Source organism: Callospermophilus lateralis, chromosome 7, assembly GCF_048772815.1.
Source record: "Callospermophilus lateralis isolate mCalLat2 chromosome 7, mCalLat2.hap1, whole genome shotgun sequence".
In the NCBI taxonomy this organism is placed as follows: Eukaryota; Metazoa; Chordata; class Mammalia; order Rodentia; family Sciuridae; genus Callospermophilus; species Callospermophilus lateralis.
This window is the reverse complement of record NC_135311.1, coordinates 70,183,868-70,211,768: the sequence shown is the minus strand read 5'-3', so window position 1 is coordinate 70,211,768 and position 27,901 is coordinate 70,183,868. Positions and strand designations below refer to the sequence as shown.

Here is a 27,901-nt window from a genome sequence, read left to right as displayed (position 1 = left end):
TACAAGTGGCAAACTACGAGTATCAAATGCATTTTCTTTACATACTTCTTTCAACAGTTCACACAATGGATTATCATTGCTCTCCATAGTACCAGTAGGAGAGACTCTGGCAACCTGAGGTCTAACCAATTCAGATAGTCAAATCCAGAAACCACAAAACCAACTAAGGAAACTCATCCTTACAATTCTATTTCTCTACAACCACTCCTGGTATCAATTTCTGTATTAGTCATGGTTTTCTAGAAGAACAGAATCAACAGGAAGTATGATTATAAAAAGGGGATTTCTTAGATTGGCTTGCATGATCTGAAGTTGGTCAGTTCACCTGGATGTTTGCAAGTTAGAGAACTGGAGGAACCTGTAGCTGTGCAGTCCAAGAGGCAAAAGCCTCAGAACAAGAGGGATCAGTGGTACTTACCCAAGTCCAAGACTGAATGCTTCTGGAAACTCCCTGAAGAATCACTGGCAGAGTCCCCTTCGGAAGAGTGGAGGAGGAAGAGTCTGATATCACCAGGCAATCACAGCAGCAACCAAGAACCCATTTGTATTACTTCCTAATTATTTTACTATAATTTTCTTGCATCTATAATTTTGGTGTTAATTGTATCTAATGCATCTGTGAAATGGAGGAGCTTGCATTTGCTGCAGCTTCCTTATTCCTCCAACTTTTATTCCATCCAAACCACCATCCTATTGGATGGTGCTGCCCATGCTTAGGGAGGGTCTCCACTTCAGTTTGCTCTCCCACATGCCAATCATTCTAGACACACCCTCACTGGCACACCCAGAAGCCACTTAATCTTTGGCATCTCTTAATCCAATAATTCAAATTGACCATTACCTCTACCAAGGCCACTTTCAAACTACTAAGCTGATATCACTGAACATGGTGTTAAAAAGAGATGCACAACAACCATTATATAATAGTGCTTTCATTCCACAGATGCATTAGACACAATTAACACCAAAAGTTTAGATGCAAGCAAATTATAGTAAAATAATTAGGAAGTAACACATTTGAGTATTTTAATACTGTAATTTTAAGTTTTTATAATTTATTAATGATTGTGTTTAACACCTGGCTTGCAAATTTTCTAAAAATATAGCCGTTTTCATAAGTCTATGTGTATTAGCTTTAGCACATTAATGATTAATTAACAGTTTCTTACTGTTATTAACTATCCAAATTTCTCTGGCATGTCTCTCTCCCCCCCCCCCCTTTTCCCCCCCCTGCTAAGCAGGAGAGAAACATTTAAGCAGGAAGGGAGAGGGAACTTCATGACAGAAAGCTGCACCAAAATGTTAGGATTTCCAAATGGTTCAGTGCTGTTTTCTGTGTATAACTCAGTCTGCCGTGAAGGTCTGTTTCCAGGTTAACTTAGACGCCCTCGTACATATGTACCTTCATGGCATCAGGGAATCATAGTAATGCTTTTATTGCCCATTATGAGGCTCCCAAGAGGAAAAGTTTAGAAAAAATAAAAACCAGGAGAGGGATGTGGAAGAAGGAAAAATCATGCCTGTTCTAGGTGGAAAACCATAAGCTGATGGAGTCTAAGGGAAAGAAGATGGCCAAGATGTAAGATGATCCTCTGTACCTGATATACTGGTGGTACCCACCAATGAAGCACAGTTTGCAAAATGTCCTCTTTAAATGTGCTTCCAGAACTGAACACAGTACACCAGATGTGGGAGGGCCTGAGTAGATAGATGGTACAATGGGTGTGGCCATCTTTGATGAGGCCATGCTGGACTGCAGCTCCACCTTGAGCTCAAGGTCAAGCAAAACTCTCAGGTTGGACCAATACATTTGTGAACTGCCTCCTGTCAAATCTGGTTTCGGACTCTTTACAACATCATTTCCCACCTATGCCTTTGAGCACCATCTACCCACTATCCACAAAATATACAATATGCCATTTTTATTTTTAAAAACTGTATTGGGAAAAATTCCTAACACATAAACAACAGCATGAGAATCCCCCACTTGCCCTTCATCCAGCTCCAACAATAAGCAACTCATGCCACACCTGTACTCCATTTGTTTTGAAGTGAATCTTGAATGGATCATTTCAACCAGGATTATTTCAGTACTGCACACATCCTTTCCTGCTCTAAATATTTCCTCTGCTCTAAATACTTCCCTTCGACTACTTTCTTTACCTTTCAAATCCTATCTCATCCTGCAAGGGCCAGCTCCTTCATTTTCTACTTCATTGCTATTCTTGTGTTCTTAAGACACTCACAATGTGATTGGCCTGGAAAGCAGGGACCTCTCTGCTCACTCACTGTACATACAGTGCAATAATTCATGCTTAGCAAGAAAGGAAACTAATGGATGACAACTTGATTTTATAAAGTTTGTTAAAATGTGGCACAAAATTTTAAGCATAATGATCAAATTCCTTATGTGGAAATGTTTTAGGAAATGACACAAGACAGGGTATGCAACAGTGTGATGGGGTAGAAAGAACACTGAACAAAGAGCTCAAAGGCCTGGGCTCTTGTCCTGCCCTTCTCTTTACATGCTATTTGGGGTATATCATGTGGCTTCTCTGGGCCTACTTGTAAAATAGTAATGAACTGCAGCCATGCTCTCTCAGTAAATTATCAGAATCAAATGTGATTATTTATGTAAAGATGGTTTTGTAACTGATGTACCCCATTACTTGAAGAAATAATTGGCTGTATCACTAGACAACAAGGAATCCCATGGCTCTGGATGCTAAATGTATGAAGAAAATAAATTAAACTTCACAAATGAAAAAAGGGACTGTGACAGATAATACAGAGATCACATGGGATTCATGGCAAAGTAAATCCACAGGAGTATAAAAGCATACCCAGTGTCTTTCTCAGACTCAAAACAACTAAGTTATAATAACAGACAACTGAGGGATCCTTAACAAGAGAATACAAAGGAAGTGATGCATATTTTTCAACTATGTAAGACAAAATCTTGTTATATTAAATAAATAAATTGAAAGGCAAGGCAAAATTCAACTTGTGATTTCTTCCCCAAGTAAAATGGCAGAATCATCCAATAAAATGGTTAGAATTCTGAGTTTATGCTCTCCCAGGACATTCTCAAAGACTTTCATTTCTCAACTTTGCATTCTGCTGTGCTACACACAATCATTAACATTAAACTGCAAATGCCTAGTGCAATACACCAACACCACTAAAATTACAAAGGAATTGAGGTCTCTTCTTCCTCCGGCAGAAAAAGAGAATGGATGAATTTACAGAGTGTCTATTTGCAAACAGCACTGCTGGCTTCAGAACCACTCTGTGAGAGATCTGCACAGGCTTAGCCTATCTAAAACACCTTCCTGGGATTTTATCAACATTATTCTAGGTTTTCTTATAAGTAAATTAAAAACTACAAACATTGGAGAAAGGCTTAAATTTTATAAAACTCTGAATAATCTAGGCCAACATAGGAGAAAGGGTTTTTCAATTTTGGACCTTAATACGACTTAGCAATAGTCGATAAAAACAACAACAACAGCTGCTGAGCCTGGTAAATCCAAATGAGATTATGAGGTCAGAATCAGAAATACACAGAGAACATTTCAAAATTCCCAGCACACTGACAATAAAATACCAAAACAAAATCTCATTAGGGAAGGAAACATTTTGTTTAGAATTTTTTTTTTTTTTTTTTTTTTTTTTTTTCAAATAAGGCTTCATCGTGGGTAACATTGCTGAGAAGTTTCTGGAAAGGAGAAACACAAAAGAATCAAACACACTATGTAACAGTTTTCTTTCTCTGATCTCCTTCATACAAGGTAACTGTGTATCCTTATAAATTTAGACATTTAAAACACCATGGCTTGTTTTTCAAAAACTAGATCATATTGGCATCATCTGCAGGGATGTGGACGCGTCACTCGCGTCACTCAGGCCCTTTGATCTCAGAGCCTTCATCTGTGAATGGCAGAGAAATGTTCATATTTACTTTTCTCTGCTCAGGACCTAAAAATTACCCTCTGCACACTCATAAAATCATTGACTCTGATAGCTTGCTGAGGATCAAACACTCTCAGGGCATTTTAAAATACAAAAGTAACACAAATGACAATGTCACATTATCCTTCTCAGGGGCTACCTAATGCTGCCCTGGAGGTCTGTGATGAGAATTATTAGTGGAAGATTTCTGATTAAAGTGGCACAAGGGGCAGCTGGAATCAGCAACAGTCGACTGGGCTAGTCAGCTTCTCTGTTGGGATAATAGTATCCTAGAGGTAGAGAAAAGAATGGCTGTACCAGAGGCTGGGAGGGTGGAGGACTTGGGGAGATGCAGGTTTGGGATACAAAGTACAGACAGACAGGAGGAAGTCAAGGGGTCTATTATTCAGCATGCTGACTCTAGTTAATGTTGATACATTGTATTCTGGGGGAAAAAGAAAAAAAGAAAAGAAAAACCTGACTGAGAGTGGATGCTAAAAGTTCTCACCACAAAAGTGGCAACTATGTGAGATGCTGCATATTTGAATTAGCTAGTTTCACCCATTCCACAGTCCATATAAGTGGGACAACTCTAATGTAAACAGTGCAGATGCACAGTGACATGTCTGTCATCCAAATGTCCTACACAAGAGGAGTTTACTACACGAAAATTCCTGGGCACTCTACCTGTTCTTTCCTTGCTTCACTACAGCCCCTAGAGACCTCTGATCTGACTGCCCCTATGCCTTCTTTCTAGAGTCATGTGTCAGTGTCATTCATTATGTAGTCAGTGTCATTCATTATGTAGATACTCCAGGATGGGATTCTTTCACTGAGCAAATGTGCAGTTGCAATTCTACCATGTCTTTTTGCAGCTTCATAGCTGATTTCTTTTTGGTGCTATATAATACTCCATGTGTGGATGTACCACAGTTGTTTACCAGTTTTAATGTTTAAAATTCTTTTCCTTCTCTTTCAATGTCAGGTTTTCTCAATATTGCTTTCCCTTTTCTGATAGCCATGAGAATGTCATTCAGACTTCCTGTGAAAGGGAGGTTTTAAAAAATATAGTTAAAATGTGCAATTTTACAAAAAAAAAAAAATCTGTATTTTCCTAGTAGCAAGTAGTGTTGTATTTTTAATCGGTTTGGTTAAAGTTAATTATTGGCAATCATAAAGAAATCCAAGAAGAAAAAAAAATTAGATCATATTATTATAATAAACTTTCTCTTCTATAGATTGCTTTAAGGAAATTGCCAGTGTTATTGATTTTGTTATCATCATGTACAAGTTTTAAAACCTCTAACAAATAAAGAGTTGTACCTTCTTTGAGAACTTTGAGTACTATTATCCCATGGGTAATCAATTAGTATAAAAGACTTCTAGGTTATTGTCTACATATCTCAAAGTATGCAGGGAAATTATAAAGGACCATAAGGGGTTTTCCCCTACTCCTTATCTCATTGCTGAACAAGGTTAAATTTCAGAAACTTTACTGCTCTCATCCTGGGACAGCTACATTTCTTCCAATTTGCCTGCAGTGTTCCTATTTGATCAACAGCTATACAAATCTATTTTTTTCTGTATTAAATTATTTCACTCTACTTTAACAAAGAAAAGGTTAATTTAAGCATAGTTAGCTGAACTGGGAAATTATAAAATGTTAAAAGATAAAACAGGTAGAAATTTTCCTACTATTTCCTTTCCCTAATAGTTCTCTAGCTTCCTGGAAGCTAATGAGCTGTCCTGCATAGAGGGATTCCCAGGTTTTAGCAGACTTTACCTATGCAAAACCAGACTTGATTTTTCCATAGAGCAAGCACAATTTCTCCCAAATCTCTTTTTTCATTTCCAGCTAAAAATATTTACAAGTCCAGAGTAAGGACCCAAAAGAAGTTCTCCATTTTACTGATAAAGCAAATGAGACTGAATTATATGACTTATACCTATCAGAGTTTACACAACTAGTAAACTTGAAATAATAAAACTGGCATCAATGTGAATAATCCTCAGACAAAACTGAGGGAGTTAAAAAAAAGGTAGCCTGGCTGGATGGAATGAACAACAAACTAAACATGCATGCATTTATTCAATGATTCACTCTGTCATTAATTAGTGGCCATTACATGGTGAATGGCACTGGAGAATCAACAGTGGCAAACAAAATGAATAACTTCACCAAAGAGCTGCTACCCCTTCTCCTCACAGAATTTACAGACTGGTAATAGAAACAAAGATTAATCAAATAGCTAGTCGATTATTTTATTGCAATCATACATGTTACAGATGAAGAAGGGCAGACAGAGGGACCATCTTGCAACCCTGAAGTTCAGAGAAGCTACAAAGAAGGCAGAGGCTGGGCCACTGTGAAAGCCACACCAGAGAATTCAAAACCTTAGTCCTAACAGATCAAACTCCTTCACTAGGTCCTCATCTAAAGGTGGGTGAAAGTTCAGCAAATAAAACACAACTAGAAAGTCACAAAAGCAAGATACATTTAGGGCCAGGAGGTCTCTGTCTCAGTCCTTCTTCCTGGTACATGAGAATGGCCTTGGGTTAAGTTCAAGTTCAAATGTAACCAGAATTTTAATCCCTTTAAAAGTAAAATCCAAGGGCTGGGGTTGTGGCTCGTCTAGCATGCGTGAGGCACTGGGCTTGATCCTCAGCACCACATAAAATAAAGATATTGTGTCCACTTATAACTAAAAAATAAATATTAAAAAAAGTAAAATCCATGTATCACATTAGAAAAAAAAACTAAACCACAAACAAATTATGTGATGGTCAGTATCAAGAGAGCAGCTGTTAAAATGGTCAGTAAAAGCTTATTCTTCGTATTGTCAGTCCTTTCTACTCTCATGAGTGTCCAAAGTTGGCTACTTCAGTCACATGATGTAGTAGATACCTACACAAAGAGACTGAGTCTGCTGAGTCTGCTGGCCATCCTTTGCCTCTACTTCAGTCAAGTTACACAATCTCCCAAAATGCTAACTTCTGAATTGGTAAAAAGCTCAATCTACCTGGCCTATTTTCTACCTTCACATTGATGATAACATCAAAAGCAATGGAAACTACCTCCGCCCAGGAGGTGTTCAGAGAATAGTAGTCCACAGAAGAGGAAACTCCTCACAAACACAACCTCTGTTCTCCCAGCCTGAAACCTATCCAGCACATCCACAGTTTTCTAGCTTCCTGGAAGATAATGAGCTGCCCAGAGGGACTACCTGGTTTCAGTACACCTTGCCTGTGCAAAAGGAGCCTTCACTTTTTCAAAGATCAAACCACTATTTCTCCAAATCCTGTTTCATTTCCTGTCAGAAAACATTCACATTTAGGAGTGATGGTATTTAAGGTTGTGGTTAATGCCATCTATTCTCACTCTGGTAAACTGATACACAAATGAGGATTTCGTGGAGAACAAAATCTATTCCTTCCCTGAAAAAGGACTTGAAGATCAGAAGTTATACTAAAATTAGTAAAATCTCAGTAAACACAGTTGACTTAATTATCATAGGATAAAAGGAAATATTTAATCCTATGACATTTTCCCCCTCAAATTTCTTTTATATTACTCTCCTCTATTCCATCTCATGGCCCCCAACATGATCTCCCTCACCTCCATCATATCCTTCATACAGCTGCCATTTTTATTGTCCCTAAACAAATGTGTCACCACCCTCTACTTCAAAAACTTCCTGGACCATTCCCAGTCAAGCCCTATGCTGTTTACTGGTCTAAAACTGTACCTCCAAGCCCACCCCAGGCAGAGGCTGAGCCAAAGTCAATACGTGTGTCCCAAATCCCACTCCTGTGCTCTCCTTCATTCATGCCACCAAGAGGAAAAACTGACCTGGGCAGGGAGAAGTACTCCATGTGGGTATTTTTTTTTTTTTTTTAATTCTAAGCGTGGCATTCATTCCAAGTATAATTCAAATCAGTGATAGAGCCACCACGGCAAATAACAAAGTTGACAGATATGGGTTCATCAGGTAAAAAGAAGCCAAATGGGTAAAAGATAGAAGAATTTAGACCTGGAAGGAAGTTTAGGACCTCATAACATAATACAATAGGCCAATGAATCAATCAGCCTGTTTAGGTCTAAAAATTTGTTTTGTGGACAATGACTTTATATTCTAAAATATACTTGTTATTTTAGATTATATATTCAATCTACACAGAAAAATATAAGCAATACAAAACTTAAAAATAATGATAAGTTTCAAAATAATTATACAGAAAGTAGAATTGAGTAACTGAGATGTTTTATTTAATCTTTGGGAAGTTCACTAGGGATATCTAGGAATATGATAAAGAGCTAATATATGAAAGAATAAATATACATGTAGAAGGTTAAACACTGGGCAATTCCTGTATCTTATGGATGTCATTAATTTTTTACAATATTTTAATGTAATTCTAAAGCAAATACAAAATAAGCATGCATTAATTGACTACTTATTTTTTAAAATTAAAAGAAAATCTACCACAAGTTAAATGCCTTGAAAAGGGGGAACTTCTAAGGTGGCAAATCTTCTCTAGTGAAAGATTAAGTTGAATGGTGCAAACTCAAGCAATATAATTAATGATTGGTAGCCAGGCAAGATGGCACATGAATGTAATCCCAGTGAATTATGAGGCTGAGGCAGTGGATCATAAGTTCAAAGCTAACCTCAACACTTAGGTGAGACCAAGTTTCAAAAGAAAAAGAACTGGAGATGTAGCTCGGTGGTAGAGTGCCCCTGGAGATCAATCCCCAGTACCAAAAATAAAAATAGGAGAGGGAAGGGAGGAAGGGAAAGAGGGGGGAAGGGGGAGGGAGGGAGGAGGGAGGGAGGGAGAGAGAGAGAGAGAGAGAGGGGATTGATACGCTTTAAAAATGTCCAATATACCCTTTTATGTAATATGCTTCAGCAGAAGCATTGGTTCTTTGCAGTGTGTTGACTATTATTATGGTGCTAATTTTTCTACCACATCCTCTTCATATGCTCCTATTGATCTTTCTTCACCTTCATGATTCCTGGGTCTCAGAGAAAAGAGTGGTGAAGTGTAGGAAAACGGGAATAGCAGGATCCAAATCAGCCCATAGTTCCAGTGCCCCTCCCAGTTGGGCTGGTCTGGTTCTGCCACCAATAAAGAATGCCTGAAAGAGCTAGATCCCTTTTCAGCATTATAAACCATGCAGGAGATGCTTACTACATCTGCTTTGTTCTCTATTTCTGTGCTGCCTATTACCATAGTAACGAGGCACACAGATGAAAAAGTAGGGTAGAAATTCCAAAAAAATGGGGGTGGGGAGAGAAATATTGGGGAAAGGGAATTTCACTGATTGAGAGAAAAGGTAAAAATTTCTTCAATTAGAGTCATCAGTGAATTAAGGGGGGGAAAAAGAAGAAAAAAGAAAAAAAATATGAGGTTTTCTTTGCATTTATAAGAATAACAACAAAAAAATCAGTCTAAAAGCTCAATAAATATCAATGTCTAGAGGAAGTAGACTTGCTAGAATTCTGAGATTTTAAAATTAGAAGTATTTTACTAGAAAATGTTGAAGATGCAAATTAAAAATCTTTGAATAGCAGCTACTTTGGGAAATCATGTTCTAATTCCACAGTGTGGATAATTCCTACTCAACAATTTGAGTTATTTTATAATAGGAAGAGTTGAGACATCTTTAGGAAGTCTGGTTGGAAAGATAAGTTGCTATAATGAATATTTTCCTGACAGTGACTAAGTTTATCTCCAAGTTGTATCAAATGTCTCCAGAGGAAACTGCTGGGTAGGGAGGATTTTTTATTCACTTTAAGAAAATCACTGCCTCTGTTGAAAGAGGGACAACACTTTTCCCATCTCTTGTCATTCTGCTATCTGTACAAAGACCTTGAAAGTCATAGCATTCGTTATCCATTCTTTAAAACCATGGAGTGCCAAGTTTCAGCCATGAGGAAAGAAAAGTATCCCCACTTCCAGTTCTCCATTTCTTGGCATTTCTCTTTCTTGCCATTAGTCTGATATTTTGTTTATATTTTAGTAAATGGGAAAAGAGCCACCCAAACCATCCCCCACTTGGGGGAGTTTTACTCTACATAAAATGATGCACATCCCAGGCCATTTAGGCTGCTACAGCAAAATGTCATAAATGGGGTAGTCTGTAAACAACAAATGTTCATTTCTCACAGTCCTAGGACCTGGGAAGTCCATGTCAAATTCCTGGCAGATTTGGTGTCTGGTGAGGGCTCACTCCTTACAGTGATTCCTCACTGTTTCTTCACATGGAGGAAGGGGCAAACATGCTCCTTTGGATCTTGCTATGATTTGGAAATGATCTGGGTGCTCCCCTAAGGCCCCCATGGTAAAGGCTTGGTCCACAGGGTGGCAGTATTGGGAAGTGGTGGAACCTTGAAGAGGTATGGCCTGGTGGAGACCATTAGGTCACTGGGGGTGTGAAGTAGATCTTATGCCACCCTTTGGTAGTTCAGTAGAAAGTCTGGCTCCTTCTGCTCCTTCTGCCTCCAGGCTGGAGTTGTGATCCTTTCTTTGTACATGTTCCACCATCCAAAATGGAGCCAAAGCCTGGGCTATGTTGTGTGAAGAGCCAATCAAGAGCAATCACTTCCCAAGGCCTCACCTCTCAACATTTTTTTTTTTTTTTTTAGGAAAATACCTGCTTCAGGTATTTTGTTGTAGTGATGAAAAACTGGCTAATGCAAGCCTTTGTTTTATATGGCACCAGTATCATTCATGAGGACTCCACCCTCAAGAGCCAGTCACTTCCCAAGGCCTCACCTCTCAACATTATCACTTCAGGGGTTAGGTTCCCACACATAAATCTTGAGAAGGACACAGACATTCAGACTATAACAGAACATAAGAAATAGGAGCTGCTTTAGAGACTATAATTGTTTTAATTTCTGTCAACAAAGGTCAAATTCGCTGACCCCCAATCTTTACAGAATGTAATGCTTCAGCTACTTACACATTTTAATGAACAAAGCAGTGGAAAACTCTCTGGAAATCTTAGGTCCTTGATTTAACCAGTAAATAGTCATGACATTGTAGACAATTTTTACTTTGCCTTTCTCAACCTTAATGTCTTATCAGTAAAAAGAAATGACAGAACTAGAACAGAGGCATGAATGTGGAGAGGGTTTCTAAGGATGATTTCAAGGCATGTTAAAACTGTATGCACGTGATTACATGTACATTCTGGAAAAGATCCTCAAGGATACCTAATAGAAATACTACTTAAAAATCCATCTACTCTGTCGGATCTCTTCCACATAACTCCAGCATACCATGACTTGAATCAACTTACCCGACCCAAAGTCTTAGAGTCAGAATCAGGTGAGCATCACATGAAGGACTTCTCACAAATGTCCCCCAGGAATGCTGTCCCTGGCCACCCAGCTAATTCTTACCACTAACCACTCTCCAGTCCTTCACGCTGCTTTATTTTTCTTCATACCATCTATTATATGACATTATCCCTTGCATTTGCTTATTGCCTAGCTTCCCTCCTCTAGGATGTTCAGTGCATGAACAAAGGATTTTTTCTCTTCCTGATCATTGGATTTAGTCCCAGTACCTGACGATGCCTGGCACATATTAAGTGTTCAAAAACAAAAACTATTGAATAATTTTTAAAAATTATATATATATAATTAAAATATATATATATATATATATATATAAACACATCAGAACAAAGACTCAAATATAATTATTTTTCTTTTTAAAAAATCTAGGGTCTGCTATGAGCCACACTTTCTACTAGGCATTTTACAAGTATATCTATTTCACTTCATTTTCATATTATTTTTCAGTCAAGTATCCCAATTGTGAGAGCCTTTTATAAAATAATACATCTGTGAAAAGGAGTCAGGCACTATATTGTAGAAAAAGCTGCTTTATCTAGATTTGAATACCAGATCTGCCACTAAGTGTGAGGTTTGCTAAGCAAAGCTACATGTCCCCTACGGAACGTGATTTCCACATTTGTATCATAGGGGTATAATACTTGCTCCATGTACTACAAGTTACCATGAGCATAAATGTGAGAAACAAAAAACTTGAGTGTGTTAGAAGTGACACGATGTAATAGAGGATGTCGTGTAGGTTCCTATTAAGTGTTTCAGGAAAGACTTGCTGTAAGCTGTTGAGAGAAAGCAAAAGAGCAGGGACAGTTGCACCATGTCCTCTCATGGAGGGCCAGAGCCTCCAGAAACCCTTGGAGTAACTGGGAGGTTTCCAAAGAAAGGCTTTCCACTCAACAGGACAACAACCAGGTCAACTGCAAACTATGCTCAACTCCTCTCAGACTGCATTTTTCCACCAAGAAAAATAAATGTCTCGTCTAACCTGGAGCCAAATATTTTTACATGTTACAATTTATAGACTCCTTTTGGGAAGAAATTAGCATTCTTAATAAAATCTTAAGCATTTTTCCCAATAGGATTAATAATTGTTCTTTAAAAAACCAGTTATCTGTTAACCTAGCTATCAGTTAAGAGTTTGGTGATTTTTTTTGGTGGGGGGAGAGTACCGGGGATTGAAACTCAGGGTACTCAACCTCTAAGCCACATCCCCACCCCTATTTCATATTTTATTTAGAGACAGAGTCTCACTGAGTTGCTTAGTGCCTCAAAGTTGCTGAGGCTGGCTTTGAACTTGTGACTCTCCTGTCTCAGCCTCCCAAGCCACTGGGATTACAGGTGTGCACCACCACACCTGGCATGTTTGATGATCTTTAACTGAAGTTCTTTTTCTCTAACAGTGAGTATCAAAAATATGTACAGAATAATTTCTGACTGTTCTAGGAGAGTTTGTACATGTGTTCTTAAAATGGATGATGGTGATAAATCACTTTGTTATCCATTGCATATATTGAAAAGAGTTACGTAATCTAACCATGCTTTTTCCCTACTGAATGTCCCTGACTACCAAAAGGAAATACTTAAATTGACATATATGGGGGGACATTTTACCTTTTAGAGTTGATAGATAGGTTGACAAGTGTTATTTTTTTTGTTGTTGTTTTAGCATTCAAATGAGCAATCTTTAAATGAGGGTAAGAGATTTGGAGGTATATTGTAGTAGGAAAATGTAATACAATGGAACATGCTTTCAAATCATCAACACTTGTCTAACAGCATCTCCTTCAAAATACCTGATGCATGGTCTTCCTTTTTCCCCTTTCAAATTCATTCTTTTCCCACATTACAAAAGGGCAAACCCTCACTTCTCAGTAGTTGGTTTATAGTGTACTGTCTTGTGGGGATTACAAATTTCAAGCCACAAGCAAAGGATCATTTTGAAAGACCCATAGGGTTATAGATGTTGAGAAAGTGAAAGACTTCCATGACAGAGAAGCAAATTCTTTCGGGAGTGAGAAGAAAAGTTTCCATTTCTTTCCTTAGAGCAACAATGAAGGAGGACCTAATCAAGTCATCAGTCAGTAGAACACTGAAAACCATTTTTCTGATCAGTCACTAGATTGATTTCATTGTGGTGTAAATGTGAAGTGTCCCCCAAAAGCTCATGTGCTGAAGTCTTAGTTCTCAATGCAGCAATGTTCGGAGGTGGAGATTTGGGGAAGTGATCATGAGAGCTCTCACCTCATGGATGGATTCATCCATTGAGGGATTCATGGCTGAATGGACTATTGGAGGATGGTGGAAGTTGCAGAGGTGGGGTCTAGTTGGAAGGAGTCAGGTTCTTGGGGGTGTGCCGTTAGGAATTATATCTTGTCCCTGGCACCATTCTCTTTGCTTCTCAGCTGCCTTGACGTAAGCAGCTTTCCCCCACCATGCCCTTCTGCAGTGATGTTCTGCCGTACCTCATGCTCAAATCTCCCTTAAGTTGTTTTTCTCAGGTATTTTGAAATAGCAATAAAGCTGACTAATAACATATGATTAGGAGTTGAATTTCACTGTTTTCATTCCCAAAACTTATTGATGAGGCAAGATTTCTTAAGCACTCCAGTTTTTTTTTTCTTACAAAAGCATTTGTTTAGGAAGTCTATCTTATTCTCACAACCAATATTTACTTATGCATAAATAAACTGTTTAACTCCTTAATAACTCATTAAATAATGAGACATTTTTCCAGTAAAATTTCACCTATGAGTAATAAGCATAAACATTTTAAAATACTTGTCATGGTCAGCTGTATACTAGTAAAAATCATAATGCAATCCAAAAGAAATTTTATTTACTATTTAGGGCTTTATTGTCACAAGCACTTAAAAAAATAAACTCTGTGCATATGTGTATGTGTGTGACAAGAGTATAAAAAGATAATCAAGAGAAAACTTTTAAACAAAAGAATCATATATTGGATTAAGTTTTGAAGATGATGAGGAATAAATTAGTTCTATGAACAAAATGAACTATATAAAGCTGCTGAGTTTTGTAGAAAAGCTTGTTGTTGTTTTTTACATAGATGATGTAAGTAGCAAATCATTTTGACATTTAATTTAGTTTCCACTGGGTTCATTTAAGAGTTTTTTTAAAAATCAATATTTATATTATCAGAAATGTCACCTGCTGGGAGCCATCAGCCAAGTAGGTATGACAAATTCCTTGCCAGCTTACTCCCATGCTGTCTAGTGGAAGGACTTCTGAAAGGTGACCTTGCTCAAGGACCAGGGCAGGATCGTGTTTAGGGTGTTCCCCCTTTAGAATAGGGCGTATCCTGCTGCTGAGTTCCTCTTGAGTGCTTAGGGTCAGACAGTATATTTTGGGAGACAGAAGCCCATGCAGAGTGGATTTGGGCAGAGTAGTGGATTTGGGAGAAGTGGATTTGGGCAGAGAACGTGGATTCCCCCAGAACGTGTTTGTAGACGGCCGGTGTGAGTTCGGGAATAAAGAATTGCTGTTTGAACCTACAAGCTGTGTGGAGACTCGTGATTTGTGCCCAGCCGGAGACTGCGGCAGTCACCATTTACAAATATTTAAACTAATGATGAAAAACTTTAGCTATTAACTTAGAAAATTAGTATAGCACACAGCTTTTCACAATTCTCTAAAGGGTTCTCAAAGGAAAATGGAGGTACTGTTGTAAACTCCCTGTAAGCCAAGAAATAACCATCTAAAATTCTGACTTCTAATGGAAAGACAAAGACACAAATTATTTCAGAAAAGTGCAAAAGTTGCCCCAAGCATCCCTTCCAAGTTGCTAAATCTGGAACTCTGAGCCCAGTAAATGTTCAAGAAACACTATCTCACTGATACCTATTAACAGCAGGTATAATATATCTTATTAATTCTAACCTTCCAGGGGATATTCTTTCAAGTCTTGGTCAAATAGGAGTCAAAAGTATGTTATTGAAATAAAGCCCTGGAGTGAGTAATATTTATGCTGAATTTCATTCCTAATTCTCTCTAGATATCCACTTATTGCATATGTCCACAGTACATTAGGTCTGAAGCCCAGTCCAGGAAGCCCAGCAGATGAACAAAATATATTCTTTACCTTGAAGGAACACTCAGGAGGAAATGGAGGTGTTCTCTGGCATAGGCTCAAGGATTGGGAAACATGGCTCAAGGCAGCACAGAGGCAAGAGTGAGGGGCTCTCGGGAAGAACAGGCAGAAGGCAGAGTCAGAAATGGACTTTCAGAAGAAGGATGTTTGAACTCAGTCTTGTAAGATGGGCACAGGTTTGACAAGAGGATCCCTGATAAAGGAAGGAATACAACAACCAGGGAGTGAAGCCATTTGGCTACCTAGTACCTTTTCCCTTGTACTGCAATTAGTTCAGGATGGCTCAGTATGGGGCTATAACTGTATCCATGGTATATGCACTGGGGATGAAGAAATGACAGAGTAGCAAAAGGTGAAAGCGAGGAGTTACTGAAGCCATATGGAGAGACTTCATTAAATGATATACTGCTGCACTTGGGCTTGCTCCTTGTAGCAAAGGGCACCATCCCAAAGCATGACTTTAGGATGAGATTTGCCTTTTAGAGATTACTGCAGTGTGGACAACAATTTTATGGTTGGAAGAAGGAAGATAGGCAAGACTACAAACTACACTATCAGCTAAAAGACAATTATTCATGTTCCTAGAAAAGCCTCAGGCAGCAAAAAAGAGGTTGGGTGGTGAAGGGAGGACCTGAGGGATGTGTCTCTAGACTCATTAGTTACCAATAATATAAAGCAGGGGTATAGAAGAGAAGAGGCGAGGAGAAGCCCAGGGTGAGCTAGTTCTGGGTAGATAATTAGATAATTGAGTAAATAGAATTGCTATTTGCAAAAATACAGCACCTCCAGGAGAACAGCCAATTACCAGCAAAGAATGATACAGCTCTCTTTCTCACATGTTTCTACTTGGTGTATAAAAAAAGTATCTGTATTTAAAGTTTGCCAGTATAGCACAAATACATTGTAAGAGAATTCAATTATTCCTGAATTATGTAGCTCTTTCCACAGTATGATACTGCAAAGTTATATATTAGATACACTCATTTTAAAGTGGCTCCAAACATTATGAAATGCTTCCTTTGGAACAGTGGGTCCCCTGCCTGGGGGCAGGCTCATCTCATGTCTTAGTTCATTTTAAACCACATTCCTCATTTATTCGGTGAAGTAGATGGCACAGGTATTAACATCCTCATTTTATGCCCTGTGAGGTAAAATTAATTGCACCTTATTACATGTAGTAGTTTGTAAGCCCCACTGCAGAGCAGGTCAACAAAAGGGACCAAGTCTTTGTTTTCTTGGAACTTATATGCTGATGGAGGTGAGAGGAAATGAACATTGAAAACAAACAATCAAACCAACCTTACACCCAAGTGTGAGAGATTGATGAAGACAGGGGAAGGTGTGGTTATATTACCTAAGGTAGCCAGGAAAGGGACAGCTGAGATCACATTTGAGTAGGCACTTCATCAAGGAGAAGGAAGTAGTAGGCACATACCTAAGAGAAGAGCTTTCCAGGCAAAGGGAACTGCATCTGAGAAGTTCCCAGGTAGGAGCAAGCTTGATGTACCATTGGGGAGGAATTCCAAATGCTGGGACAAATGCAGAACAAGAAGTCCAAGGTACAAGGGCATTCCTGGGAGGGTGAAGAAGGGAACTCAGGCTGTGCCAGTGCAGTCCTAAGATGCCAGAAGTCTCTCAAAACCGACCACTGTGCACAACATGGTGCCTTTGAGAAACTGCATGATGACTCACATTTGGAAGACAAGTCACAGCTCAGTTGAGGACTGCCTATTTCGGTATTGAAATGGGGCCAGGAACAAACTCATTTAGTTTTGCCTAGAGAGATAAACTTTAAAAATCTTTAGATGAACAGAATTCATCTTAAATGCATCCACTCTGATCAAGAACTAACCTGCAGTCTGAGGGCTGATTGCTCTGTCCCAAAGGTTCAGTCACACCATACCACCATTGGTGGGAGACATGGAAGAAGAGCTTCCTCCAAGGCTGTTATAGGGATTTAGAGATGCCACATTTCCCCACAGCCTCCCCCCCCCCATTAGCTCAGCTGGACAGGGCAAGGGGAAATGACACCCCCCCTGCCAATGGTACTCCCCTGCCAAGCTGAGTTCCTATTTACACAAACCTGAAAATTATAGAGGGATGGGGTGTTAGGGCTCCTCATTGGCTTTGAGAAAGGCCATCCTAGGCATAGTAGTCCAGCTGACCCTCTGAAAACATTGCCCATACCTCCCACCCTGGGGTCATTTTCCATTGCTGCTTTATGGGCTCCCTATTCTTCTGCAAACTGTCTCTTAACAGTTTTTCCCCATTTGGCTACATGGCTTCAAAATAAATTTGTGAACAGTGATGCAGATCAACTACTTGATTCTCTCAGTGTGGCACAAACAACACTGTAACAGAACTAAATCATTCCTGAGTTATATAGCCCTTTTCACAGTATCACATTGCAAAATTATATATTATATATACTTATTTTAAAGGTGACTCCAAACATTATGATTGCCTCCTTTGGAATAGTGCTATAAACCTGCAGGCCCCTGCCTGGGGTCAGCTCATCTCATGTCTAAGTTCCTTTTAAACCACAAAACTCTTCATTTAGTCATTGCAGTCACTGGCCAATATTTTGTTCCTTAACTCACCATTTCCACATGCTTTAACAGCACTTGTATGTCTCCTTCCTAACAACTTTCACAGTGGCAACTTCCATGTGTATGCAGTGATAAATTCTCCTGTCTCTCTCAATATCTTGCAGCCTCCATAAGGGTAGTGATCGCATATTCTTGCCTACTGTTGCATCTCTAGAATTTAGCATAATGTCTGACACATAGTCAGTGCTTAATAAATAACTGCTAAAAATACTATGAAACATACTCAATAGTGGTAATGGTTAGTGTCTGGATATATTAGCCAAAAATCACTCAAATCAAAGATGAGGAAGGTGAAATCTTGGCTATTCTTGTTTTTATCAAAGGTATAGAACAATTTTGCTACTATTGGGGTCATAAACTGATTTTGGAGACAATTCTAAAAAGTTTGACTAGAAAGTCAAATACATTCATTTGACTGCGCACAAAAATGACCAATTTTAAAATGTAATAAAAAATAGAGTAAGAGTTGATTTTTTAAAAGTTTCACACAGGTTAGGCCAAATTAAAAAGGAAAAGCAACCACTTCTTTTATCAGGTGTGATATTAAGTACTCCATTTTCCCCCCACTTAATCCCATCCCAGTTCACAGATAAGGAGATTGTGAATGCACAATGAGTAAGTGACAGAGCCAGGATTTGCATCTAGGTCTGTTTTATTTCACAAGACATGCTTTTAATCTGAGCCATATTTTAAAAGGATTTGAATGTCAATGATGTTTCAGCAGGAAAACAAGATAATTTATGAAAAATCGATGGGAGAAATATGAACTAGTATTTTGTGTTTGTTAGTTTTTTGTTGCTGAGACCAAAATACCTGACATGAACAACTCAAAGAAGGAAACATTTATTTGGGGCTCACAGTTTCAGTGGTTCAGTCAATGGTTAGCAGATTCCTTGCTCTGGGCCTGAGGTGGAGCAGAACATCATGGCAGAAGTGTATGGCGGAGGAAAGCTGCTTACCTCACAGTAGCTAGGAAGCAGATAGAGCAAGAAAGGAGCCAGGGACAAGATACAGTGCAAGGGCATCCACCACCCACAGGACCCACTTCCTCCAGCTATGCTCCATCTGCATACAGTTGCCTCCCAGCAGTTCATTCAAACTACTTATCTATCAAATGGAATAATCCAGTGATGAGGCTATAGCTCCCATAACCTAAATCAATCCACTCAGAACATTATTGTATTGTCTAACTCATGAATCTTTTGGGTACCTCAAGTCAAGAAAAGAGAGATTTAGAATAACTGTGGTGTTTGACTACCCCCAAATTCATTTTATCCTAAGCTTGTGACCTCCACACCATGTTTTTAGTTAGGAATAAGACTGTATGAGTAAAGGACAACATTTCCCAGACTCTGATTCAGGAAGTGAGAAGAGGCACTAGGCACTACATAATGAGATATAACAAGAATATGATGGTTTCTAGGAAATTTCCTTAAGAGACCATAGGTTCTTGCCTTTCCCCTCTTCTCCACTTTCTTATTTCCTTCTTCCACTATTGAGAACTTGGATGTGATGGCTAAAACTTCACCTTGGATCATGAGGTGGGGGCTCATCTTATGAATGAAAGATCCAATAAAAGAGAATACAGAACTAGGACCCATCTCTAGATCATCTGTTTATAACTTTTACTTTTAATGTGAAAGAGAAACACACATCACTTGAATTAAACCATTGTTCTTTGAGGTCTTGGTAACTGGTAGTTAAAGCTAACTAATCTAGCAACTAACCCAAAGTGAGGACAGTTCTAGTGCAAACCCATCAGATTGCAAAGTTCAAGCCCTTAGGTAAAAGCCTGAAGAATTCCTGGTTCTAAATTAGAATAGTTTTATTTATTTATTTTTTAAAGTATTTTGAAATGCTGAAAATAATTTGACAGAAGAAAATAAAGAAAGTTTGAATATGCTCTCAATTTTGCATATGTGAGAAAGAATCCAAAGGAACATGCTACTTGGCCTTAAAGAATTTGGTCTCCATCAGAGATGCTTAGAGGAAGCTCTCAGTCCTCTGCATGGAGCTGGAAACAGAGGAAAAAGAGAAGCTGTGCACTGGCAGTTTCCATTAAAGTCCTACTGCAGAAGAGTGGGCATTGCAGAAGGAAGCTGTGCAAACAACACAAGATGAGACAGAGAAGAAGAATTACAAAGGACTCTGAAATTGAAGCAGGAGATGAAGTTCAAATATACACAGCCTGGAAAGGGACAAGCAGAATCATGTGACCCATATCAAAGATAGCATAAAGGCCAAAAAGGCAAAAAGGAAAGGTCAAGGTTGAAGCCCTGACAACTCATTTTTTATTCATTTCCTTTACTCTGTTCACAATAGCATTGAAGGAGTAAATTTAAATTGTGTTGCAATTGAGTAGAATCCTAAATGAAAGGAAGTCATAGAACAGGGAGTTTATTATTACCCTTTCTTTGATTGTTCTCAGTGATCCGCAGTGATAAGAATTTAGGAGAAAGATTCAGTGATTGGAGTTAGGCCTAATTTTATTAAAGCTCAATCTTAATGATCCAAAAAAGAAGAATAGCCTATCATGTCTACCAAAGGCATTATTTTACTCCCCAGCTAAAACTAAGTCACAATAAAGCCATGTAGGAAGTTTAGAGAATAGAGATGAGAAATAAAAATGAAAGAAGGCTATAGCAATAAAGGAAGTCAGCAACATGAAAACAGACATGACACAAATTAGCTTTGGTTTCCAAAAATTCCTTTTGGGTAGGCACAAGTCGAAGTTGTTTGCTGGTACCTCCAGTGCTCTGGAAGTGGATACAGCAGTGAGGGACGTTATACTGAAGGCAATGCAAACCATTCCACCAACTGGGGAGTAACATGACATAATCGGAATGTATTAATTTCTAATAACATCACTGGATACTAGAAAGAAGCTGGGGTGGAGAAATAACAATAAAATTTGAAAATTCAACTTGAAAGAGACTAAATGAAAATCAGGCACTGGATTAAATAGGCTATTTTTTTGGTATGGATTGTAGAGAAAAGAGGAACATACATATTTGAAAATTTTAAAAACTTGCTTATATATAAAACTGGTTAAAGTCAGCATCTTCTAAATTTTAAAATATTTCCCCCTTCAACTTCAGAAAGCAAAACACAAAATGACAAATCTCAGGCTCCTACCAGAAAATACCAAAATAGATCAGTCTAAAAAACTCTGGACAAACTAGTATTCTTTTAAAGTTGTATTCATCAGGGCCTTTTATTTTAATTGATGTTGCTGTTTTCATTCTATAGATTACAGTAAACTTAATTCTAATACACACTTTTTTTTAAAAGTGGGTATTAAGAAAAGTGCTACAACTCAACTGTGCACTCAATGACAACTTTATCCACTTCACTCCCTGAACCAAGGGCCCTCTTTTAAGCTTAGAACAGTATCAGACATGTTAGGGCTTATAATCTTAAATCATACAGGCCTAATTACCTGGGGGATTAACTGTCATTTACATTCTCTTCAATAGTGGAGCTGCTGACTAGGAAAGCCAGGGGCCAAGGAAAGTCACCTTGACATCCACAACTCAGACCATTTTGGGTTCTCAGGAGGAGTAACCTGTGCACAGATGGGTACTAGACTTATTAATTAATTATACTGTTCTTTTCTGTATTTTAGCTGTACACCTAGACTTAGGAGTCAGCAGTCTGGTAAAGGCAGATGCCACTTAATTATTAGTAGTAGAAGCCATAGACAGTTGAAGCACTGGGACTGGACCCAGGGCCTTGCCAACGCTAAGCGTGGTGCTCTACCACTGAGCTACACTCTCAGCTTCTAATTCTTTTCAATACACGCTGAACAAATAACCTATTTTAAATTGATTACATGTTTACAAATTAAAATTTTTTATGCAAATATGTTTACAATAGAGGTTTTATGTGTGTGTGTGTGTGTGTGCACGCACACTGTTTTAGGCAGGGTGGATCATTCAAGAAAAAACAAAAACACAATGGTTTTTGTTTTTAAATTTAGGTTTGTCCTTTTGGGGGTGTGGGGGACAGGCGGTGGAGTATTGAGAGAGAGCCTTTCTGACACAGAGAAAAGTCTTTCACAAATGACATCTGATTAAGGGCAACCTATGGACTTTGGGAAGTCAGTTGAGGACGCAGATTAATGAGCCAACTCTCAGCCTCCTCCCTTCTGCCCTCTCAGCACCTGTTCCAACTACAGCTCAGGAGAAAGAAACTCTGAACCTCTCTCTAAATGGGCATCAGTTGCCCCCTACTCCTTCAAACGGAAGAATCACGAAAATCACCAAATTACAGAGGAATACCAAGTATCCAAGAGCATAAAATGTTTGCCAACAAGCAGCGCCAAGGCAGGGGCAAGTGAAAACAACCAAATGTAGACCCCTTGAGGGAGTTTCACTCATGTGGGGAGAGACCCCTGCCTAAGAAAGCAGAACCTTTTCCCCGGGCGCCCCGACGACTCACACACAGGTGCAGAGCCCAAGTGCTGGGGCAGAGAGGGGATCGCCTTGGGCGGCTGCCCACTCCTCCTGCCCCAAGAGACCCCAGCATCCAGGAGAGGTCCTTTCAGGGGTAACGCTCCCCTCTCTCTCAAAGGCAAGGGAGCAGTGAAGCCCCCACTCATCTCTCCGGCCGCGCCACCTGCCCATAGCCTCACTTGCAGGTGAGGCTTGGACAGGTAACCGCACCTGCTCAGCCAACCCCACCTGCTGCGTCCCCTTACCCTGTCCTCCTCCGCCTTCACCACCTGGGTCGACTCGGCTCCTCCTTAGCCAGCCCGGGTGTCACGCTCCGACCTACCTGCGCGACTCCAGCCCCGGGCGCCGGCGCTCTCCGCAGCGTGCGCCCCGCGCCTCTCCGGGCGCGCCGGCGGCGGCCCAGCGCCCGCACTTTCCCGGCTGCCCGGGGCTGCGGACTCAGCGGGAAGCCCCGGCGCTGCCCGGCTCGCCGCCTCCGACCGGCTCCATTGTGACGCGTCGCGTTCCGCCGGCCAATAGGCGCGCGGAGGCGCGAACCGCTAAGTTCGCGGGCGGAGGAGGAGGGGACGGGGCGGAGGCTGGGAGGAGGCAGGGTGGAGGCGTGCGGCCACGGCGGTGGCAGTGGCAGCGGCGGCGGAGGAGAAGAAGGAGGAGGAAGAGACTGCGGCCGCTTGGGTAGCCGCTCCTGCTACAAATTTTTCAGCTGCCTGAACCTGAGTGTTTGCCCGGCTTTGGGACTGCGGGGGCCGGTGACTCACCCTAGCTGCTGGAAACAAAGCGCAGCTGCCATCTCCTCAAGCGCGCCATGTGGCGGCCCCGGCCCCCTCACCCAGCCTCGGGTCCGCAGGCAGCTGGGAACAGCCACACGTTTGGCTGCAGAGCTGGAAAGATCGGGGTGTAGAGGCTGGAGGGAGAGGGGCTTAGGGCTGTCCCCTAGGCGCGCCTAGCAACTCTGGTAGTACACCTTGTGTCGGGCCCCGCCTTCTCACGTGTACCTCTCGGAGTAACTTGTTATTTACATAACGCTTGTTGGGCCCTGGGGGAAAGGTTGGGTGCAGCTAGTTGCAAGCCTTGGTCTTAACTCACAGAAGTCCCTTGATGGTTCTGGGTTCCCTGCGGGCTTGGAAAGGTTGCAGGGCAGAGCGCTTGGTAGAGAAGGTTTCCACTTGGACCAAACTAAGAGGCTAAATTAAGTTAAATTCTGGGCCTCAGGTATCAGTTACCTCTTTCCAATGTCCTTTCCTCAGGATGAGGAGGGGACAACATGGTAGAGGGACCATCCCTATGCTCATAACCAGTATTTTACTGCTTATCAACTGCAGGTCCACCCTATCTACCGCCCTACCTGCTTCCTTTACAGTTTGATGGCCTTCAATTTGAAGAATAACCATGTACCTTTAAAATTTTGGGTTTAATATTTTTATCTCAACCACTCCTTACTCTATTCTCCTTCTACTCCTTTTAACCCAGACTCTGCCCAGACTGACTTCCAGTATAATGATTCAATAAGACAAGTTTTATATCTGTTAGTTGATATGGTGATCACATTACTATTTTAAAAAGAAAATGTACAAGGATCTTCCAAAGAAAAAAATTGAAAAAAAAAAAAAAATACAGCATTGGGACCATCTGATCAGTTTGTCTAAATGGGGATAAGAAGATACTCTACTTAGTTATCTGAGACTGAATTGCGTCCCATAGAGATGAACTACAATTTGAAAGGTAATAAGAAAGCTGTCTTTGTATTGCTTCTCTGTTCTTTCCTTGTCCACCCTATTCTAGGTTAGCAGCTGTCTTTTTCCTGAATCCTGGAGGAAACCCTGAAAGAACAAGTTTTTATGGAGTTGTGTGTATGAGAGACTGTATACCCAGATTTTTCAGTCTAATTTAGATTTGGGTGTGATCCTCAAACTGTTTGCCACCTGGAAAAAGAAAAAAATACGTACTTATAGTTATTAAACCAGGGAAAAATTGCCATAAGAGATGCAGATTGTAAAACCATATCATTAAAACTTGAAAACATCAAATTCTGCATCTATATCTTTGAATGGAAAGGGACCAAACATAAATGGATAATCCCCTTACAGATCCGTAAACAGATAATCCATCCTTCTATCACAGCAATATAATTACTTATGTGAGTTAAATAGTTACTTAGCTTATTTGGAGTCAGTCCCCTCATCTATACAATAAGAGATTATAAACTACATGATCTGTTCTAATGATAATATGAATAAAAAGTGACTACTAAGCTTGCTAATCCAAGTTATTATTAGCTGGAAGTTAAAGTGGCAGAGTTCATTCAAATTGTATTAGCTCTGGGTAAACCTCAGATATGTAGCTTTTATTTTTATTTTTTAAAATATTTTTTAGTTGTAGATGAACACAATATCTTTATTTTTATGTGGTGCTGAGGATCAAACCCAGTGTGCTAGGCAAGTGCTCTACCACTGAGCCACAACACCAACCCCAGAAATGTAGCTTTTAAATGTGATTTCTTTATTTTATTCTAGTTTTCATTAACAAAATTACTTTCCATAATGACACCATTTATTACTGACACTGCAGATAGGATTTATGAATTTGTGATGTTGCATTCGGGCATACTCTTCTGAAATTTGAGCATCAAATTGATGTTTTTCTTTTTTTTTTTCATTTTATGATATGTTTATAAGCTTCTGCTTGTATTACAGTGAAAAGAATAACCTCAAACTTTAAAAAATACAATGCGTATAATATGAGCCCATAAAGAAAGCATATTTGGAAACCCAGGGTAGATTTTGTAATGAGAATGTAATTGTTTGACTGTTTGACTTCTTATGCCTGTGCCCAAGTTTCCCATTACATTGTAATCTCTTTGAAAACAGAATTTGTGGAACCTTGGAATATGTTCAGTCCTTACAAGAGTATCTGAAATTCTCTGAGGGACTATGATCAATTTATTTTGGTAAACAAAAATCCCCAAAGACTCAGATGCTATTTCCACAGCCAAGTTTGTCCAAGTCTAAAATAGTGATTTAAATTAGTGATTAAAAATTGCACCATGGATACGAAGCCCTTATTATGTGCCTAGTGGGTGGTAGACAGCATGGGCAGTACCCAGGGAGCTAACCTTGATATCCTACAACCTAGATGAGCACAGAAAACAAATGCTTCTTGTGGTCAATGAGACAGAGCAGGGAGAAAGGGAGTAGCAAGAGAGAACCTCCTGAAGGAAGGGAAACTAAGTTTTGGAGGAAGAGAAGGTTTGAGAAGTAACTCATCCTGTACTTTTGACTTATCTGCAATGGATCTGGATCTTTAGGGCTTTTTTTTTTTTTTTTTTTTTTTTTTGGCATGCTGAGAATCTGAAGAAGAAACCTAAATAAAATTACTCTGCTTTCTTCAGTATCTCAAGAATAGTTGGTAGGGTTTTTACTTTCACTTGATAAATGAGAGGAGTAGAAACAACTAATGCCCTCAGTTCTCCTGTACAATGACACCAGCAAAGTCACCAGTGATAGAAATGTAATGATTACTGCATTTGTAATTTTGTAGCTGAATTCTATGACCCACAAGAAGTGATCACATAACTTCTGGGATTGGCAAGTCTCTCCTGGGTGGATTCCCTAGAAAAAAAGAAAAAGTCTTCGAGTGATATCAGTATTAAGCTATGCTGCATGTGGCTGCCCTGATAAGAGTTTAGTTTTCTCTTAATCTTGAGAAATTTTTATAATTAATAGGAGATAGAATATTAAGAGTTCTTATCCATTTCACTATTCTACAAATTTTTTATAATGAAAACTCCCATTTTTTTAATATTAAACATTGAATGTCCACAAAGTATATAAGAAATCTGGGGATCTGAGAGATGTGAGGGAGAATACCAAGATAAAGAGAATCATTTATTAAAAAAAAAAAAGCTATAATACTCTGGTATGAAAGTATATCCAGTGTGCATATAGCATCCTAAAGTGAAGGTGAGGTTGGGTGGTACCCTAGGGTTAAGGAGGGATTGTACTAATAATTGTAATATTACTTTTAAATCTTGTTTCAGCCTCAAGGTTCTTATTTCTACTGTGTCAGGTCAGAAAAAGAGCAAAATTTAGACTACTTTTGCATTCTCAGCAACTTTCACAGATTCCCCAGGTTCAGTTGTATATGACTGAGCACATTGTCATTGATGAAGCATTATTTATTTATTTATTTTTGATGAAAGAGTTCACCATATTTTTTCTGACTTTTTCCATCTCTTGGTTACAGTGGTTTAAAATGAGTTTTCCTTGGGCCTGAGGTGAATTCTGAGAATAATCCCTGGGAATGAGCTCAATGATGAGAATTTTGCAATAGGCAGGACAAACTGAATATTGCACATATGTTTGGAGTAAGGTAGCTAGACCTAGAAGTCCAGACTGCAATTGTGCAAGGCAGGCTGTACACTTCTGAATTGGTCCCCTATCATGGTCCTAGCCTGAAACAGTCACAGCTACTCTGTTCTCACTACCCACTGTGATGAGTTACCCCATCTGCCCCTTCCTTATCAGATCAGTGCGTGAAAGTGACCCTCCTTTGAATCCTTTTCCTTAAAAGAAAACATCAGACCAACCTAGATGTCCTTCAGTAGATGAATGGATAGGAAAACTTTGGTATGTACACACACACAGACACACACACACACACACACACACACACAATGGAACATTACTCAGCATTAAAAGAAAAAAATCATGGCATTTGCAGGTAAATGGATGAAGTTGGAGAATATAATGCTAAGGGAAGCAAGCCGAATGTTTTCTTTGATATGAGGAAGCTTACTTATAATGGTGGTGGTGGGGAGCCGAATGGAGGAACTTTAGGTAGGGCAAAGGGGAAGGAGAGGAAAAGAAGGGTCAAGAGAGTAGGAAAGATGGTGCAATGAGTTAGACATCATTACTCCTAAGTACATGTATGAAGACACGAATGGTGTGAAAATACTCTGTGTACAATCAATGACTTGAACAATTGTGCTCTATATGTGTAATATGAAATGAATTGCATTTTGCCATCATGTATAACAAATTAGAATAAATAAATTAATTAAAAAAAGAAAACATCAGTTCCTGCAGTATGATGCCTGACATCCTCAGTTGATCTGTCTTCTGGGAATTTGTCCAAATATTTCTTTGAAAGTTTCCCATGCATCCCATTTAAAGAAAACCGACTATCATCTGGGTCACATATTGGAATCCACCACAGAGCAGGCAGGCAGTGGTTGATTCTGTCCTTTTCTAATCCATAAAAAGGAGGTGACTTCTAAGAAAATATGTGCAAATGAAGCCAGGCAGAAAGCCCAGAATTAAAGAAGCACTGGTGCTCCTGTGCTCTGTGGCTGCAAATAGCCCCAAGGAGTCCTGCAAGTGACTGCAACAGGACTTGCTGGCATCCCTGCAAGGC

General features: G+C 39.5%; 1 protein-coding gene across 18 annotated transcripts in view; it reads right to left on the bottom strand.

The window, feature by feature from the left end:
* LOC143405204 (volume-regulated anion channel subunit LRRC8B-like) overlaps nucleotides 1–22,991 on the bottom strand; it is a 176,894-nt gene extending 153,903 nt beyond the window's left edge. For 9 of the 18 annotated variants that reach the window (XM_076863583.1, XM_076863585.1, XM_076863590.1 and 6 more), the window contains exons 1-2: nucleotides 22,735–22,991; nucleotides 419–475 (exon numbers count right to left, since the gene is read on the bottom strand). The gene's annotated coding sequence lies outside the window, so the exon portion shown is untranslated. The remainder of the gene's footprint in view (nucleotides 1–418; nucleotides 476–22,734) is intronic. The other 9 variants (XM_076863594.1, XM_076863593.1, XM_076863588.1 and 6 more) reach the window with 3 other exon arrangements.
* Nucleotides 22,992–27,901: the final 4,910 nt, after the last annotated feature.